Source organism: Monodelphis domestica, chromosome 7, assembly GCF_027887165.1.
Source record: "Monodelphis domestica isolate mMonDom1 chromosome 7, mMonDom1.pri, whole genome shotgun sequence".
Taxonomy (NCBI): domain Eukaryota; kingdom Metazoa; phylum Chordata; class Mammalia; order Didelphimorphia; family Didelphidae; genus Monodelphis; species Monodelphis domestica.
Genome location: NC_077233.1, coordinates 228,462,744 through 228,482,469, shown reverse-complemented (window position 1 = coordinate 228,482,469; position 19,726 = coordinate 228,462,744). Strand labels below are relative to the sequence as shown.

The following is a 19,726-nucleotide window of genomic DNA, read 5'->3' as shown; positions in this document are numbered from 1 at the left end:
CACATCTTTTACTGGTAATAATGGTTATTGAAGAAAGTAAGTTGACTTGAAATAAATTAATTTGTAAAATTAATTAGTAACTTAGGACTAAAAGTAAATTAATTGAAGGCTAAGTAACTTAACCCTAAAAGCTATTTTATCCAAAAAAACAAAGCATAGAAATTATATGTAATTTCATCAAAGAGAAAGACAAAGAGAAAACATAATAATATAATGGTTTTGGGGGTGTAGTCAAAGATTTTAGGGGAAAATTTATTTTTCTAAACACTTCAAAGAAAGATCACTGAATAGAAACTGCAACTAGAAAACCAACAAATTAAAGAAAATTTAATAAACACTAAGATAAAAATTCTGAAAAATCAATGAACAGATGAATAAAATTGAAAACAAAGAAAACCCAATGAATTAATGTCAAGCACTTGGTTTTCCAAAGAAAACAAAAATAACATAGGTAAAATATAATTCACAGCAAATGAAGAAAAAAATGAAGTTGTTAGAAACTTCTTTGCCCAAACACATATGCCAATAAAATCAATAGCTTCTAAAAAATAAGTGTATATTAACCAGAATAGGAAATTGCCAGACTAACAGAACAAGAACAAGATATTTATATAAAACAACGTTAGAAAAATAAGCTGTCATTAATAAACTTCTAAAGAATGAAAAGAAAAACAGGACATAATGTATTTACAAATGAATTCTGTCAAGCATTCAAAGGAAAACTAATTCTAATATTATAGAAATCATTGAAAAAAAAACTGGGGAGATCCTGCCAAATTCTTTTGAAGATATTAATGTGGTCTTGATACTTATACAAGGAAAAGCCAAAGTAAAGGAAAAAAAAGTATGACCAATATCCTTAATATCAATACAAAAAATTTTAAATAAAATATTATCAAAAAGGGCTATACTAACACTTCAAAAAGATTATAAACTATGATCACAATGAATTTATGCCAGGAATGCAGGAATAATTCAACATAAAAAATTATAATCATAACCAAAATATGATTAATCAATATAGAAAAAACTTTTGACAAAATACACCTAGTCTGTCAAAAATTACTAATACTAAAGGGGAAAAATGCATATTTCCTTAAAATGGCAAGTAGTACTTATGTAAAACCAGGAGTTAACATTAAAAGTTATGGGGATATTCAAGAAGGGGATAAACTTTCTGAATAGATCAAGAATAAAGCAAGGGTATCCATTATCACCACTGTTATTTGATATTGTGCTAGAAATGGGTAACTATAGCAATAAGACAAGAAAACAAGGGAATAAAAATATGCAGAAAAGAAAGAATTTTCACTTCTTGCAGATTATATGATGGTTTACTTAGTTGACTTTGGAAAGTCAGCTAAAAATTAAATGGACACAATAATTTCATCAAAGTTGCAAGATACAAAATAAACCCATATAAATCATCATTTCCCCCCTTATATTACCAACAAAACCCAGTAGGAAGACATTTTAGAAATAGCTACAAGGGGCATTGGAGTGGCTCAGTGGATGGAGAGCCAGGCTTAGCGATGGGAGGTCCTACTTTCAAATTTAGCCTCAGACACTTCCCAGTTGTGTGACCCCACTGGGCAAGTCACTTGACCCTCATTGCCTAGCCCTTACCACTCTTCTGCCTTGGAACCAATACATAATATTAATTCCAACACAGAAGTTAAGGTTTAAAAAAAAAGGAAGGAAGAACTATAAAATGTCATCAAAAATGTATCTGGGAATCTACCAAGACAAAAACAGGAATTCTATGAATACAACTATCAAGAAGTATTAATGGAAATAGAGACATAATTAAATAAGAGTAATTCAGAGAAATATGGATGAGTAGGCTGAGCCAATATAATAAAAGTTATAATACTGAGTAATTTAACTTACTTGTTCATACCAATCATATGACTAAAGGATTAATTTATGGATTTAGGAAAGATAATGAAATTCATCTGGAAGAATAAAAAATGAAAAAGTTCATGAAATGTAATTTTTTTAAAAAGTAGAAAAGAAAGGGGCCTAGCAATACCAGATTTCAAACTACACTACAAAACAATAAATATAGTTGCTTAGTATAATAGAGTAGTTATTCAATATAAAGAGGAAAATGAGCCTTGTAGTTGTTCTGGGCTGAATTCCCTCTTAACTTTAGGCTGTGGGATTAAGTTAAGTGACTTTCCAATAGTTAAAGTAATAAATGGCAGAGACTGGTCCTCTGGTTCCATATTTAGTGTATTTTCCTCTGTATTAAACACTGCCCTTAAGGAACTCTCAATTTGGCACAGCTGCTACAGATGGTGTGATTAGAAGGATACTGTACAAGGTATACTTTGCTAGGTGAACATGAATAAACATATAACAACAGCAGATATTCATGTCAGGAGGCTCCCCCAAAACAGTCCCTGACTATGAACTAAGTATAGTAGAAGGCAAAGGCTGTCCTCCATATTTGAATGTGCTTAGCACAGTAGGTTCTTAACAATGCTTATTGACTGAATGACTATGGGACATAGTTTACACATGGACTAACAATAAAAAACCTTAAAAATAAAACTAAATAACAATACTTTAATACTCTAGGAATCTATAATTTTATAAGTAATGTTACTCCCTGTAAAAATGCAGATTGCATCTTCTCTGTAACTATTATCTTCAAGAGTAGCTGTGACTGAAAAATCTATTAACTGGAAGCTGATACGGAAAAAAGGAGAATCCCCAGATTTATTTATTTTGTTGGTGAGATGGCAAACACATTTCATTACTGGAGCTCTATTCAAAGCTTTGCCAGCTTAGTAACCTTCCAGGGTTTATACTTAATGGGTGAAAATATTAAGAAAGCTAGGCTTTATTTAGTGGAGGTAAATTTTAAATTAAATAACAATATAATGGCTATATTTGAGATGCCACAAGATAGTATATAATTTAATTGCCAAATAAATGATTTGTGCAATGACGTGAGTTCAGGAAGTGTAGAATACTGTGGGCTGGACTGATCTCTGAACTTTTCATAAAAAAGGTAAAACTTGAACTAAGCTTTGAAAAATGTCCATTTCAAAAGATGAAGAGAAATAAAGAATGCCATGAGTAAAAGCACAATGAATAGTAACTGTAGACAACAGATAATTTTGGCAGGAACTTATGGTTCATGGAAGAGAGCTGTGAAAAGGTATGGCTGCCAAGGTTAGCTAGGGTCAATTATGAAGGGTCTGGACTTCTCAGTTAGACTGAGGAGTTTGGACTTTTCCCTTGGGCCATAGGGATATTGAAGGTTTTTGAGGAGAGAATCATAGAATTCTATACCCTTAGAGATTGATCATCTGGACTAATTTTCTTATTTTACAGAGAAGGAAACTAAGACCCAATGAAATTAAATAATTTGCTCAGGGCTAAGCTAGTTAGCAGAGTTGAGGCTGGAACCCTGTTCCTCTGATTCTCATTGCAATGCTCTTTCTACTACATCATCATGGCAACAGTTAGGAAAATTAAATATTCTGAGAACTACGTAGGGTAATTAGGTTTCTGTCCGGTGTTTTCTATGTGTTATAGTCTTTTCACTAAGTGTTCTATTTACAGAGGAAAACACTTTGTAAACACCAGTGCAATGGTATGTAAGGGGTACCATCACTTAGTGTAGTTTCTGAAACATAGTAGGTGCTTTATAAGTGTTTATTGATTGAATGACTAGTATCACTATAAATTTGGAATAAAAACATCAGATTGACCAAATATATTCTTTTTTTTTTAAACCCTTACCTTCTGTCTTGGAATCAATACTATGTATTGGTTCCAAGGCAGAAGAGTGGTAAGGGGTAGACAATGAGGGTCAAGTGACTTGCCCAGGATCACACAGCTGGGAAGTGTCTGAGACCAGATTTGAACCTAATACCTCCCATTTATGGGCCTGACTCTCAATCCACTGAGCCAACCAGCTGCCCCCCTAAATATATTCTTTAACAAATAAATTTTATTTTCTCAGAGAATTTTAAAACTTTATTTTGGAATTCCTTTAATTTACTTTTTCTTTGTATTTGTTTTTTAAAATCCATAAATTGACACATAAAAACAATTCATTAAAATGCTTAATTAAATAATAACTTACATTTATAAAGCACATTATATTACGAACCATCCTTCACAGAACAACTCTTTAAAGTATGTAGTACAGGCCATATTAATACAACTGTACAAATGAGGAATCCAGGGCTCAAAGGAAGCAAAATGACTTGCCCAGAGTCACATGGCTAATAAATGTTAAGATCAAGATTTGGTCCAAGGTTAGGATCTCCAACTCTTATCTGCTATGTCACTTCTATCAAATGAGATAGAACTAAAAAATAACCATAGAATTAAGCATATGCACATTCTCATTTTTCAAGAAAATCCAAAGAGACCAATTAGAATACGAGTATACCTATTAAAATAGTCTCCAGGAAATTATAAAAGTATTCTTTTAAATTGAAGTTCCCTGGGCATGATACTTATATTTATTAACAACTCATTAATATGTTCTTGGCAAGAAGGTAGAGAAAGATAAAAATGAAGTGTTAAGAAGAATGAATAGTTGAAATCCAATCCAAAACAAAGATAAACTTATCAGAACAATTTTTCCCACATTAAGATTCTTTAAAAAAATGTTATTTATGTTACATGATATGTTTTTGCACCTAACCCCTCTATTGAACTGAAAAAAAGGGGAAGAAAGGGAAGAGAAAGGGAAGAGGAGAGGGAAGGAAGGAAGGAAGGAAGGAAGGAAGGAAGGAAGGAAGGAAGGAAGGAAGGAAGGAAGGAAGGAAGGAAGGAAGGAAGGAAGGTAGGAAGGAAGGAAGAAAGAAGGGAAGCAAGTTTTCATCATGAATATGCATAGGAAAATAAATTCCCATACTGGCTATGCTTGAAAACAGTTTCTCTTTGCATTTTAAATTTATCACCTCTCTGGGTAAGAAGTGAGTTATCCACTAGTTCTACTAAGGCTTGCAACTGTCCATTCAGGAAGCCAGTGAGATTGAAACTAATAGCTCAGGGTGCTACACCGGCTTTCCCTTGTAGCAAGTAATACCCCTCCCCATAGGCAATGAAAATGGACTTTACTGGGTGAACATGCAAATACACATACAAGTAAAGAATAGCAGGTACTCATGCTAGAAAGCCCTGAAATGGAATTGCTTCATATGAACTCTAGATATAGTAGAGGTCTAGACTTGGAGTCAAGAGACCTAGACTGAAATGCTGTGCTGACATTTATATTTATTGAATGTAAGTGTCCTGAGGATAGGGACTGTTTTATTTTTACCTTTGTATCCACAGAGTCTAGTAAGTTCCTGGTACATAGGAAGTGCTTAATAGCTGCTTGTTGAATTGGATGGAATTGAATAATGTAAATCAATGAGAAAAGAGAATTTGATTTACAAATCTGATTTACACACGACTTTTCATCAAGACATCTGTTTTATTTACAAAATTATAAATAGCAATATAGCATGGGGAAAGCGAGGGAAGAGCAGACCCTGGTCAATTGAGTTGCCCAATAAACTATCACTTCTCACAGCTGGGAAAATAAAATGCTTAATCCACTTGATTGTAGGTTGGGTCTTCCTATCTGCTTCCAAGAAAAAAACACTATCAGTGTCTATGATTGGTGGAAATGTTTTAGAAATGGTCAACAGATTTGTCATTTTCCTTCAGAAAAGAACACTTCAGTAACTAGATGGGGATGCAAGATTTGGAATAACAGGTATGTCAGCTTATAGTCTCCTATTCTCCCATTTCTGGAGTTCTCATCCACCATAAATATTTTAACCGTACCTGTGTTGTACTAGATAAAGGGGAAGAGCCAAAACATAGATGACAGAATTCCAAGATCATAGTTTTTGAACTCTATCTAAATAGAGCTCAATTTTTAGTCCAAATTTGTCCAAGGCTCTGATGGATTGGTCACCACTTCCTCCCTCCAACCACCCCACAACATATTTGTTATTCTTCATTATGAACAGAAGGGTAACTTAAATGGAAACTTTCTTGGGTATAGAAGTAGAAATACAATAATTCTTAAAATGTATAGGACCAAAATCAAGAAGAAATAGCCAAGCGGTCCACCTTCTGTCTGACAGAAGACAATCTGGTTTGAGCATGAGTCCTTTTAATATCTAAATGAGTCTAGCTCATTTAGGGAGTGGGCTGTAGAAGTATGGGATTGGGGAAACAAGAGAATCAATTCTAGTTGTCAGTACCCTCAGGGGATTTCTGCTTCACATAGTCCTACTTGGAAGAATTAAGGGGTTATCAGGTTGTTTTTTGAGGGGCTATTTTAGTCATTTCCTCATGGATAAATTAGTATTTTATTTGGAAATAGTCCAAAACAAAGATAATGATATGAGTAAAAATGCTCACCTGATGAGTCTTTTTTGGTCTAGTCTACACCAAGTAGTAGATAATAATCCACCAAGAACTCAGATATGATTCTGCTGACATCATAAACTCCCTCTGGTTACCATGTCAGCATCAGCAGAACCTCTGAACATTCTTGGTCGAAGTTTCATCACTGCTCTAAGATGAGACAAAATCACTTTAGCATGATCTTTCTCTCATCATCCTTTTAACTGACAATTATTGCCTGAGTACCTACAAAATGTCCAGTATTGTATTAAAAATTCTGAATGGGTTACTTAAAGGAACTTTTGGGGACTTTTTGAGGGAATGACAACTCCATGGGTCACATTTGAAAACATTTTGATCAGTCCTGTTAAAATTGGTTCATAATCATGACTTCACATTTGGCATTGGGTATGGAAAAGCTTGATTCTTGGGCCAAAACTAAACTAGCCAAGGTACTTCTCTATGTTGTATGAATTTTTATATATAACCATTTAATTTTAATTTTTGTTTTAATAGAATTATCTGTCAGCTGAAGGAGATACTTCCACAAAAGAAAAAACCCAGTCTTCCCATGATCTATAAAGTTCCCTTAACTCTCTAACTGAAAGTTTCTAAGGTGTCTTGTGGGTGTTCAGGCAGTAACTGTGAGAAAAAGTAGGGCTTTGTTTCAGGGTGGAACTTGGCATGATTAAAAACACTGAGCAGTTTTTTGAACAAGTCCTTCACTAAGCATGGGAGATTCAAAGACAGAAGTAAGAGTTCCTGTCCACAAGGATTTTATATTCTATGGAAGGATAGAGAGAGAATGGACAACATATCCATATAGAGTGAAGTGGGTACAATCAGGGGAGCCTCACTGATCAGCTTTGGCTAGAGGATACCCAATGGGCTGTGCTTAGATCAGGGTTTCCAGTGCCACATGTACTATTGTTGAAGCTAGGTTCCTGCAGGTGACATTTTTACCCTGGCTTCTTCTGGTGGGCCCTGTGAAACATGGGCAACTAGAGCTTTCTGGGTTGGGTTCTTTATGCTACCTTTACCCTTTCTGTCCTCTCATTCGAAGCCCCACCCTATTATCAAATAGATCAGCTATCAAGTCAATTAGTAGACCCTAAAAGTAATGTCTTTACCCTCTGGCTCTCACTCTTCCTTCCTTTCTCTTGAACATGTGTGTGGAACTCTTTCTAGGACATCATGTACTGGGAGTCAGGGATGGGGAGGGATATTGCCCTTTCTACCTTCCTGAGGAACAAGATTGCCTGAATAGAACAGCTAGGGAGCAGTTTGTGTCTGAATGAGCTTGAGCCCTAGACCTAGGCTGCCTCTGCTGTTTTATCTTTATTATCCTTGCAATAGGTGACAAAAAGTTATGAGGGGAGATGGACTTTTCAGGCTGCTTCAGGATTTGAGTTCCTGGATTCCTTCATCAGTAAAGACTAAACTATGGTAGGTGCTTCCTTCAGGTACTACAGTACTTCGTAGAAGAGACTACACAGGGATAAGGTGGATCCCAACATTGCATGTCAGAAAATAGGGACTTTGAGGGATTTGTTCAGTGCCAAGGTCTAGATGAAATGTCTATTCAACAGTTCCATTAAGTGCTTCGTATATCAATGTTTTAGGTCAACCTTCCAGGAAAGTATAATAGTATTTGCATATATATATATATATATATATATATATATATATATATATATATATATATATATATATATATATATATGTATGTATTTTCTCTTTGTGTTTAAGTCTTTGCATATGTTTATATTTTAAGCAGTTTTTCCAGCAAAGGAAATAACTAGCTATCTTAAACCTGATTAACTTTCTAAAATGAGTACTTTTCTACTCCCTTTTTTGGAGAGATCCAAGAAGCAGTTGATTGTTTTACTTAAGGGTATTATAATAAACTTCTGGTCCCCTGCCTAGGCTATGTGTCAAGTCTGAAATTCTAAAAACATACTTAAAATAAAAAAGGAAAGGATTAATGAACTGAGTATACAATTTTAAAAAGAAACAAAGAAATGCAAAATAAGCACACAAGAAGAAATATTAAAAATGAAAGGAAAATAAATGAAATGAAAAACAAAAATACCATAGAAATGGCAAAACTAAAAGCTGGACCTTTGAAAAGAATAAGAAAACCAATAACTTTTAGCTCATCTAATTTTTTAAAAAGTGAGGAAAATAGTCTAGACTTCCGGTCAAGATGGCGGCGTAGAAGCAGAGAAAGTTAAGACCTCGGAAACCCTTCCTTACCGATTGCAAACAGAGTGCTCCTAGGCCACCGAAATTCAAGCTGAACAACAGGATAGACGTGGGGAAACCTCCTCCTGGACTTGGATTAAAAGGTAACGCAGCCCAAAAGCCAGAGCCCTAGATCACTCGGATGTAAGGGTTAGACAGAAAGAAGGTCCCAGGACCCATCCCCCCCAACCCAGAGTGCTGAGCCCATGGCAGCAGCGGGAACCTCAGGGCTCTGAGGACTCACCTTGAAAGCAACCTGAGCCAGTCTCTGGGGCGCCCAACACAGACGGCAGGAAAAAATAGAGAGAAGGGGGAAGCCGGTAGCCCCCTGACTGGGTCCTTCCATCTGAGTCTCAAGGGAGGTCCCAGCTTTAGGGCACCAGCTGAACCCAATCCCATCAGGAGCCCTCAGAGCTACTGAAAGGACAGAAAACTCAGGGCTGGCAAAGGGGTTGCTCCGAAGAGCTTACCTTGAAAGTAACCCGGACCAGTTTCCGGGCATTCAACACAGACTGTGGAGGAGGAGGTTGCTGCTTTTTTTTGGTGGTGGGGGCTTCCTTTTTTTGGCTTGGGGATCATTCAGCCCATACCACCTGAACCTAATCCCATCAGGAGCCCTCAGAGCTTCTGAAAGAACAAAAACTTCAGGACCAGTGAAGGGCTTGCCTTAAAAACAACCTGGGCCAGTCTCCAGGCATTCAACACAGATTGTGGAGGAGGAGGAGGTATTTTGCATCAGGGCTCATTCGGCCCAAACCAGATGAATCTAATCCCATCAGGAGCCCTCAGAGCCCAGGCAAGCCACAACCCTTCCCCCCTTAGAGAGCAGGGTCTTCTGAAAAAACAGAAACCTAGAGGCGAAGTCAAGATGGCAGCCTAGAAGGAGCATAGACCTGGCAGTCTGGCCAGAGCTTTGGAGTTCCTCCATATCTGCTCTAGCCGTCCAGGAAGTTTAAAACTCAGAGTAAACCCAGCCCAACTAAGCTGAACTCAATCCCATCAAAAGTCTCCAGAACACAGGGAAGCCCAGGCTCCCCATCCATCCTCATTGACTGCTGGACTTTAAGCCAATCAAAAGCTTCCAGAGGACAGGAAAGCTCAAACCCCCAACAACCCTCCCCCAGAGATTACACCAAGAGATCCTCTGTTAAAGCTCCAAGAGGGGAGACTGATAGAAGTCCCCAAAAAAACAAAAAAATGAGAGGAACAAGAGCACAGACAAATACAGGGAGGAAAGAAGGGGTGAATTTGAACAAACAACAGAAACAGAAGAAAGAAACTACAATAGACAGCTACTACTCACCAAATGGAACAGAGGGGGAGAGATCAGCAAACGATAAACCAGAAACCCCAGCGAATTGGATACAGGCTGTGGAAGAACTCAAAACACAACTAAGAGAGGCTGAAGACAATTGGGAAAAGAACTTAAAAATTAAGATAAGTCATCTGGAAACAGAGGCACTTGAACTAAAACAAGAAAATAGTGTCCTGAAAGCCAAAATCATCCAGCTGGAAAATGAGGCAAAGGAGATGAAAGATGAGGCAAAGGAGATGAAAGACGAGATAAAGAGGATGAAAGACGATCTTCAAAGAAAATCAGACCAGAAGGAAAAAGATGACCAAAAAGCCAGAGATGAAATCCAATCTTTAAGAACCAGAGTAAAACAACTAGAATCAAGTGACCTCACAAGGCAGCAGGATACTATAAAACAAAACAAAAAGAATGAAAAAAATTGAGGAAAATGTGAAGCATCTCATTCACAAAACAGACGATTTAGAAAATCGTTCAAGAAGAGACAATTTAAGAATAATTGGACTACCAGAAGACCAAGACAAAAGAAAAAGCATGGACATAATACTAGAGGAAATTATCCAGGAAAACTGTCCCGAGATCCTAGAACAAGAGGGGAAAGTGGAGATTGAAAGAATCCAGATCATCCCCTGTATTTAATCCTCAACTGACAACACCAAGAAATGTTATAGCCAAATTCAAAAACAATCAGATGAAAGAACAGGTATTACAAGCTGCCAAGAAGAAGCCATTCAGATACTATGGAAACACGGTGAGGATAACACAGGATCTGTCTGCATCCACACTGAAGGACCAAAAGGCATGGAATACGATATTCTGGAAAGCAAGGGAACTAGGCCTACAGCCAAGAATAAAATACCCATCAAAACTGACTATATTCTTACAGGGGAAAGTATGGTCATTTAACACAACAGAAGAGTTCCAAGCATTCATAAATAAAAGACCAGACCTGAACAGAAAATTTGAAGTCCAACCACAGAAACTCAAGATAATCATCAAAAGGTAATTAAAAAAGAGGGGAAAAACAACAACAACAACAACAATTTTTTTAAGAGACTCAATAAGTTAAAATGATATGTATCCCTATAAGAAAAGAGGTCATTGGCAACTCTTAAAAACTGTTGCTATCACCTAAGCAGCTAGAAGAACTACACTGAGAGGGAACAGTGACAAACTGTATAGGATGAAAGGACAAGACATAAATAGGTATATAGATATATGCATGCATAAATACATATACATGTGTATGTATATATATATACATGACTAAAGCTAAAAAAGAAAAGAGGTTATGACTAAAAGAAATGGGAAAAGAAACAAACGGGGGTAAATTTATATGTCACAAAGAAGCTCATGGCGGGAGGGGGGAGAACATCGATACACTGGAAGGGTAAAGAGGTTGGAAATAGGAAATACTCAACTCTTACGTACTTTGAAACTGACCCAAAGAGGGAAGAACAATCCAATCCATTGGGGAAGAGAATAGATTTGCGCCCTATAGGGGAGTAGAAGGGTAAAAAACAGACTGGTGGGGAGGGAAGCAGTACAAGGGAGGGAGAGGGTGGGGGGGAATTTTAAAAAGACTACAGGGGAAAATAAGGGAGGGAATAAGAAGGGAGGAGGGTAGAAAGGGAAATACAAGGGGGACTGATTTAAAGTAAATCACTGGACTAAAAGGTAGAGCTGAAGAAGAAAGGTTAGAATTAGGGAAGGATATCAAAATGCCAGGGAGTCCACAAGTGACAGTCATAACGTTGAACGTGAATGGGATGAACTCACCCCATAAAACGTAGATGAATAGAAGAATGGATTAGAATCCAAAACCCTACCATATGTTGTCTCCAAGAAACACATATTAGGTGGGTAGACACCCACAAGGTCAGAATTAAAGGATGGAGTAAGACCTTCTGGGTCTCAACTGACAGAAAGAAGGCAGGAGTGGCAATCATGATATCTGATAAAGCCAAAGCAAAAATAGACCTGATTAAAAGGGACAGGGAAGGTAATTATATTTTGTTAAAAGGGACTTTAGATAATGAGGAAATATCACTAATCAACATGTATGCACCAAATAATATAGCACCCAAATTTCTAATGGAGAAACTAGGAGAATTGAAGGAAGAAATACACAGTAAAACCATATTAGTGGGAGACTTGAACCAACCATTATCAAATTTAGATAAATCAAATAAAAAAATAAATAAGAAAGAGGTAAAAGAAGTAAATGAAATCTTAGAAAAATTAGAATTAATAGGCATATGGAGAAAAGTAAATAGGGATAAAAAGGAATACACCTTCTTCTCAGCACCACATGGCACATTCACAAAGATTGACCATACATTAGGTCACAGAAACATGGCACACAAATGCAGAAAAGCAGAAATAATAAATGCAGCCTTTTCAGACCAAAAGGCAATAAAAATAACGATCATTAATGGTACATGGAAAACCAAATCAAAAACTAATTGGAAACTAAACAATATGATACTCCAAAATCGTTTAGTTAGAGAAGAAATCATAGAAACAATTAATAATTTCATCGAGGAAAATGACAATGGTGAGACATCCTTTCAAACCTTTGGGGATGCAGCCAAAGCAGTAATCAGAGGTAAATTTATATCCCTGAGTGCATATATTAACAAACTAGGGAGAGCAGAAATCAATCAATTGGAAATGCAAATAAAAAAACTTGAACAAAAAAAAAAAGCGAACAAATTAAAAACCCCCAGCAGAAAACCAAACTAGAAATCCTAAAAATTAAGGGAGAAATTAATTAAATAGAAAGTGATAGAACTATTGATTTAATAAATAAGACTAGAAGCTGGTACTTTGAAAAAACAAACAAAATAGACAAAGTACTGGTCAATCTAATTAAAAAAAGGAAAGAAGAAAAGCAAATTAATAGCATCAAAGAATAAAAAGGGGACATCACCTCCAATGAAGAGGAAATCAAGGCAATCATTAAAAATTACTTTGCCCAATTATATGGCAATAAATACAGCAATCTAGGTGATATGGATGAATATATACAAAAATAAAAACTGCCTAGACTAACAGAAGAAGAAATAGAATTCTTAAATAACCCCATATCAGAAAATGAAATCCAACAGGCCATCAAAGAACTCCCTAAGAAAAAATCCTCAGGGCCCAACGAATTCACCAGTGAATTCTATCAAACATTCAGAGAACAGTTAATCCCAATACTATACAAACTATTTGACATAATAAGCAAAGAGGGAATTCTACCAAACTCCTTTTATGACACAAACACGGTACTGATTCCAAAACCAGGCAGATCAAAAACAGAGAAAGAAAATTATAGACCAATCTCCCTAATGAATATAGATGTAAAAATCTTAAATAGGATACTAGCAAAAAGACTCCATCATCAAGTGATCAGAAGGGTCATCCACCATGATCAAGTAGGATTTATACCAGGGATGCAGGGGTGGTTCAATATTAGGAAAACTATCCACATAATCAACCATATCAATAAGAATCACATGATTATTTCAATAGATGCAGAAAAATCCTTTGATAAAATACAACATCCATTCCTATTGAAAACACTAGAAAGTATAGGAATAGGAGGGTCATTCCTAAAAATAATAAACAGTATATATCTAAAACCATCAGCCAATATCATCTACAATGGGGATAAACTAAATGCATTCCCAATAAGATCAGGAGTGAAACAAGGATGCCCATTATCACCTCTACTATTTGACATTGTACTAGAAATGCTAGCAGTAGCAATTAGAGAAGAAAAAGAAATTGAATGCATCAAAATAGGCAAGGAGGAGACTAAGCTATTGCTCTTTGCAGATGACATGATGGTCTACTTAAAGAATCCTAGAGATTCAACCAAAAAGCTAATTGGAATAATCAAAAACTTTAGCAAAGTTGCAGGATACAAAATAAACCCGCATAAGTCATCAGCATTTCTATACATCTCCAACATAGTTCAGCAGCGAAATCCCATTCAAAATCACCTTAGACAAAATAAAATACCTAGGAATCTACCTCCCGAGACAAACACAGGAACTATATGAACACAACTACAAAACACTCTCCACACAACTAAAACTAGACTTGAGCAATTGGAAAAACATTAACTGCTCATGGGTAGGACGAGCCAATATAGTAAAAATGACCACCCTACCCAAACTTATCTATCTATTTAGTGCCATACCCAAAGAACTTCCAAAAAACTTCTTTACTGATTTAGAAAAAACCATAACAAAGTTCATTTGGAATAACAAAGGATCAAGGATATCCAGGGAAATAATGAAAAAAAAATACAAAGGAAGGTGGCCTTGCAGTCCCAGATCTCAAACTATATTACAAAGCAGCAGTCATCAAAACAATTTGGTACTGGCTAAGAGACAGAAAGGAGGATCAGTGGAATAGACTTGGGGCAAGTGACTTCAGCAAGACAATATATGATAAACCCAAAGATCTCAGCTTTTTGGTCAAAAATCCACTATTCGATAAAAACTGCTGGGAAAACTGGAAGACAGTGTGGGAGAGATTAGGATTAGATCAACACCTCACACCCTACACCAAGATAAATTCAGAATGGGTGACTGACATGAACATAAAGAAGGAAAATATAAGTAAATTAGGTAAACACAGAATAGTATACATGTCAGACCTTTGGGAAGGGAAAGACTTTAAAACCAAGCAAGACATAGAAAGAGTCACAAAATGTAAAATAAATAATTTCGACTACATCAAATTAAAAAGCTTTTGTACAAACAAAACCAATATAACTAAAATCAGAAGGAAAGCAACAAATTGGGAAGCAATCTTCATAAAAACCTCTGACAAAGGTTTAATTACTCAAATTTACAAAGAGCTAAATCAATTGTACAAAAAATCAAGCCATTCTCCAATTGATAAATGGGCAAGGGACATGAACAGGCAGTTCTCAGCCAAAGAAATCAAAACTATTAATAAGCACATGAAAAAGTGCTCTACATCTCTTATAATCAGAGAGATGCAAATCAAAACAACTCTGAGGTATCACCTCACACCTAGCAGATTGGCTAACATGACAGCTATGGAAAGTAATGAATGCTGATGGGGATGTGGCAAAATGGGGATACTAATTCATTGCTGGTGGAGTTGTGAATTGATCCAACCATTCTGGAGGGCAATTTGGAACTATGCCCAAAGGGCGATAAAAAACTGTCTGCCCTTTGATCCAGCCATAGCCCTGCTGGGTTTGTACCCCAAAGAGATAATAAGGAAAAAGACTTGTACAAGAATATTTATAGCTATGCTCTTTGTGATGGCCAAAAATTGGAAAATGAGGGGATGCCCTTCAATTGGGGAATGGCTGAACAAATTGTGGTATATGTTAGTGATGGAATACTATTGTGCTCAAAGGAATAATAAAGTGGAGGAATTCCATGGAGACTGAAACAACCTCCAGGAAGTGATGCAGAGTGAGAGGAGCAGAACCAGGAGAACATTGTACACAGAGACTGATACACTGTGGTACAATCGAAGGTAAATGGACTCCTCCACTAGGGACAATGCAATGTCCCTGAACAATCTGCAGGGATCTAAAAAACACTATCCACAAGCAGAGGATAAACTGGGAGTAAAAACACCGATGAAAAGCAACCGCTTGACTATAGGGGCTGAGAGGAAATGATTGAGGAGAGACTCTAAATGAACACTCTAGTGCAAATACCAACAACATGGAAATGGGTTCGAACCAAGAACACATGTGAAACCCAGTGGAATTGTGCTCCAGCTATGGGAGAAGTGGTGGGAGTTGGGCGGGGGGAGGAAAAGATAATGATCATTGTTTCCAATGAATAATATTTGTAAATAACCAAATAAAAAAAACCAAATAAAATAATGTTTAAAAAGTAAAAAAAAAAAGAAATTATTTTCTTCAGTGAGCTCTTGTATCTCCTTTTCCATTTGGCCAATTCTACTTTTATTGCTGGGAGGGAGGGGAGATTTGTTTAAGTTAATTTAATATTCCATTATATTTTACTTTATTTTTATCTGTTTGCCAGTTTATTATTTTTGTAAAGACATTTTATTTTGTCAGTTGCCTGCAATAACAATTTTCCATGTAAGTTTTTTAAAGTTATATGATCCAAATGATCTCACTCTCTTCCTTCCCTCCCCCTTTCTGGAGATGATGAGCAATTTGATCTTGTTTATATATGTATTATCATACAAAACATTTCCATATTGTTCATTTTTGTAAGAATATATTCATATAAAACCCAGACCCCCAAATAAAGACTCAACTAAACTAAAGTGTAAAATAGTATACTTCTGCATTCTGACTCCAACAGTTCTTTCTCTGGAGGTGGCTAACATTCCTTGTCATAAGTCCTTCAGAATTGTCCTGAATCGTCGTATTGCTGTGAGAGTAGCTAAATTTTTCATAGTTGATCATTCCACAATATTGCTGTTACTGTGTGTGATGCTATCTTGGGTCTGCCTATTTCACTCTGCATCAGTTCATGTAGGTCTTTTCAGCTCTTTCTGAAATCATCCTGTTCTTGTAGCACAATAGTATTTCATCACCATCAAAAGCCACAATTTGTTCAGCCATTCCCCAATTGATGGGCATCCCCTCAATTTCCAATTCTTTGCCACCACAAAAAGACCTGCTATAAATATTTTTGTATAAGTAGGTCCATCCCTCCAACACCTTTTATCTCTTTGGGATATAGACCTAGTAGTGGTATTGTTGGATCAAAGGGTATGTACTTTTTATAGCCCTTTGAGCATAGTTCCAAATTGTCCTCCAGAATGGTTGGATCAGTTCACAATGACACTGACAATGCATTAATGTCTCAATTTTGCTATATCTTCTCCAACACTTATTATTTCCCTTTACTATCATATTAACCAATCAGATAGGTGTGAGGTGGTGCCTCAGAGTTATTTTAATTTGCACTTCACCTAATCAAGAATGACTTAGACCATTTCTTCATAAGTTTATTGAAAGCTTTGATTTCTTCATCTGAAAACTGCTTGTTCATATCCTTTGATCATTTATTTGTCAATTGGGAAATGGCTTGTATTCTTTTAAATAAAAATTTGACTTAGATCTTTATTTATTTGAGAAATGAAATCTATAACAGAAAAATTTGTTACAAAATTTCCCCAGAGTTTGTTGCTTCCCTTTTAATCTTGGTTATATTAGTTTGGTTTGTAAAAAAAAAAAAAACTTTTAAATTTACTATAGGCAAAATAAATCATTTTACATCTTGTGATGTTCCCTATCTTGTTTGGTCATAAATTCTTCCCTTCTCCTATTTTGACCTTACCTTGGTATATTAGTGTGAGATATTGGTTAATACTTAGTTTCTGCCATACCGTTTTCCAGATTTCTTAGCAGTTTTTCTTAAATAGTGAGTTCCTATCCTAAAAGCTGGGATCTTTAGGTTTATCAAACACCAGATTGATAACATCATTTATGTCTAATCTAATCCACCATTCTATTTCTTAGCCAGTAACAAATTGTTTTGATGATTATTGCTTTATAGTACAGTGTGAGCTCTGGTACTGGTAAGCCACCGTCCTTCACATTTTTTTTTCATTAGTTCTCTTGATATTCTTGACCTTTTGCTATTACAGTTGAATTTTGTTATTATTTTTCTAGTTCTACAAAAAATTTTTTGGTAGTTTGACTGGTATGGCACTGAATAAATAAATTAATTTAGGTAGTACCATAATTTTTATTATGAGCAATTCATGTTTTTCCAGTTATTTAAATCTGACTTTGTGTGAAAAGTGTTTTGTAATTGTGTTAATATAATTCTTGTGTTTGTCTTAGCAAGTAGATACCCAAGTATTTTATATTGTCTAAATTTATTTTAAATGGAATTCTTCTTTCTTTCTCTTGTTGCTGAACTTTGTTGGTAATATATAGAAATGCTGATGATTTGTGTGCATTTATTTTTTATCCAGTAACTATGCTTGTTATTATTCCAACATTTTTTAGTTGATTTAGGTTTTTAGTTGATTATGTAAGATTCTCTAAGTATACCATCATATCATTTGCAAAGAGTGATAGTTTAATTTCCTCATTGCCTATTTTTTAACTCCTTCAATTTCTTTTTCTTTTCTTATTGCTAAGCTAGCATTTTTAATACAATATTAAATAATAGTGATGATAATGGGCATCCTTGCTTCAACCCCGATCTTATTGAGAAAGCTTCCGTCCTTTCCCCGTTGCAGATGATACTTGGTTTTAATATGAATACTACTTTTCTTTTTAAGGAAAGGCCCTTTTATTCCTATGCTTTCTAGTGTTTTTTTTTTAAACCCTTACCTTCCATCTTGGAATCAATACTGTGCATTGGTTCCAAGGCAGAAGAGTGGTAAGGGCTAGGCAATGGGGTTTAAGTGACCTAGCCAGGGTCACACAGCTGGGAATCTGAGGCCAGATTTGAACCTAGGACCTCCCGTCTCTAGGCCTGGCTCTCAATCCACTGAGCTACCCAGCTGCCCCCCTTCCTAGTGTTTTTAATAAGAATGGGTGTTGTATTTTGTAGAAGGCTTTTCTGAATCTATTGAGATAATCTTGTGATTTCTGTTAGTTTTGTTATTGATATGGCCAATTATACTGATAGTTTTCCTAATATTAAACCAGTCTTCCATTCCTGGTATAAATTCCACATGGGCATAGTAAATAATCCTTGTGATATTTTGCTATGCTCTCTTTGCTAGTATTTTATTTATATTAATTAAAAAAATTGGTCTTTCCCTGTTTTTGGTCTTCCTGGCTTAGTGTATTAGTACCATATTTGTGTCATAAAAAGAATTTGGTAAGACTCTTTTGCCCATTTTGCTTAATAGGTTAAATAGTATTAGGATTAATTGTTCTTTAATTGTTTGATAAAATTCAATTGTGAATCCATTTGGCCTTGAGGATTTTTTCTTAGAGAGTTCTTTGACAGCTTGTTCAATTTCTTTTTCTGAGATGGGATTACTTAAGTATTCTATTTCCTCTTTTGTTAATCTGGGCAATTTATATTTTTGTAAATATTGATTTCACTTAGATTGGCAGATTCATTATTATGTAATTAGGCAAAATAGCTCCTAGTGATTGCTTTAATTTCCTCTTCATTGGTTGTGAATTCACCCCTTTCGTTTTTGATACTGGTAATTTGATGTTCTTTCTTTTTTAAATCAAATTAATCAATGCTCTATTTTATTTTTCCTAAAACCCACTCCTAATCTTATCAATTAGTTCAATAGTTCTCTTACTTTAAATTTTATTAATTTATCCTTTGATAGTTAGGATTTTCAATTTAGTCTTCAATTGGGAATTTTTAATTTGTTCTTATTCTAGTTTTTTTAGTTGCATGCCCAATTTATTTATCTGATTTTTCTCTATTCTATTGATATAAAATTCAGAGACACACATTTTCTCCTAAATACTGCTATGGCTATATCTCATAAATTGAGATTATGTTGTCTCCTCATTGTCATTCTCCTTAAATGAAATTATTGTTTCTATAACTTGTTCTTTGATCTATCCTTTTTTAGAATTAGATTATTTAGTTTCCAATTAATTTTTAATTTGCCATTCCATTGACCCTTATTGATTATAATTTTTATTGCATCTTTATCTGAAAAGGAGGAATTATTTCTGCTTTTCTATATTTGTTTGTGAAGTTTTTATGTCCTAGTACATGGTCATTTTTTTGGTGTATGTGCCATGTGCTGCTGAAAAGAAGATATATTCCTTTTTTTAAATTCCCATTCAATTTTCCCCAGCAATCTATTAAATCTAACTTTTCTAAAATT

At 35.4% G+C, this 19,726-nt stretch overlaps 1 protein-coding gene across 1 annotated transcript in view; it reads right to left on the bottom strand.

Annotated features, from left to right (window-relative positions):
• Positions 1 to 7,957, bottom strand: part of USP42 (ubiquitin specific peptidase 42) — a 114,849-nt gene extending 106,892 nt beyond the window's left edge. Inside the window, exon 1 of the mRNA XM_056804351.1 lies at positions 6,391 to 7,957. The gene's annotated coding sequence lies outside the window, so the exon portion shown is untranslated. The remainder of the gene's footprint in view (positions 1 to 6,390) is intronic.
• Positions 7,958 to 19,726: the final 11,769 nt, after the last annotated feature.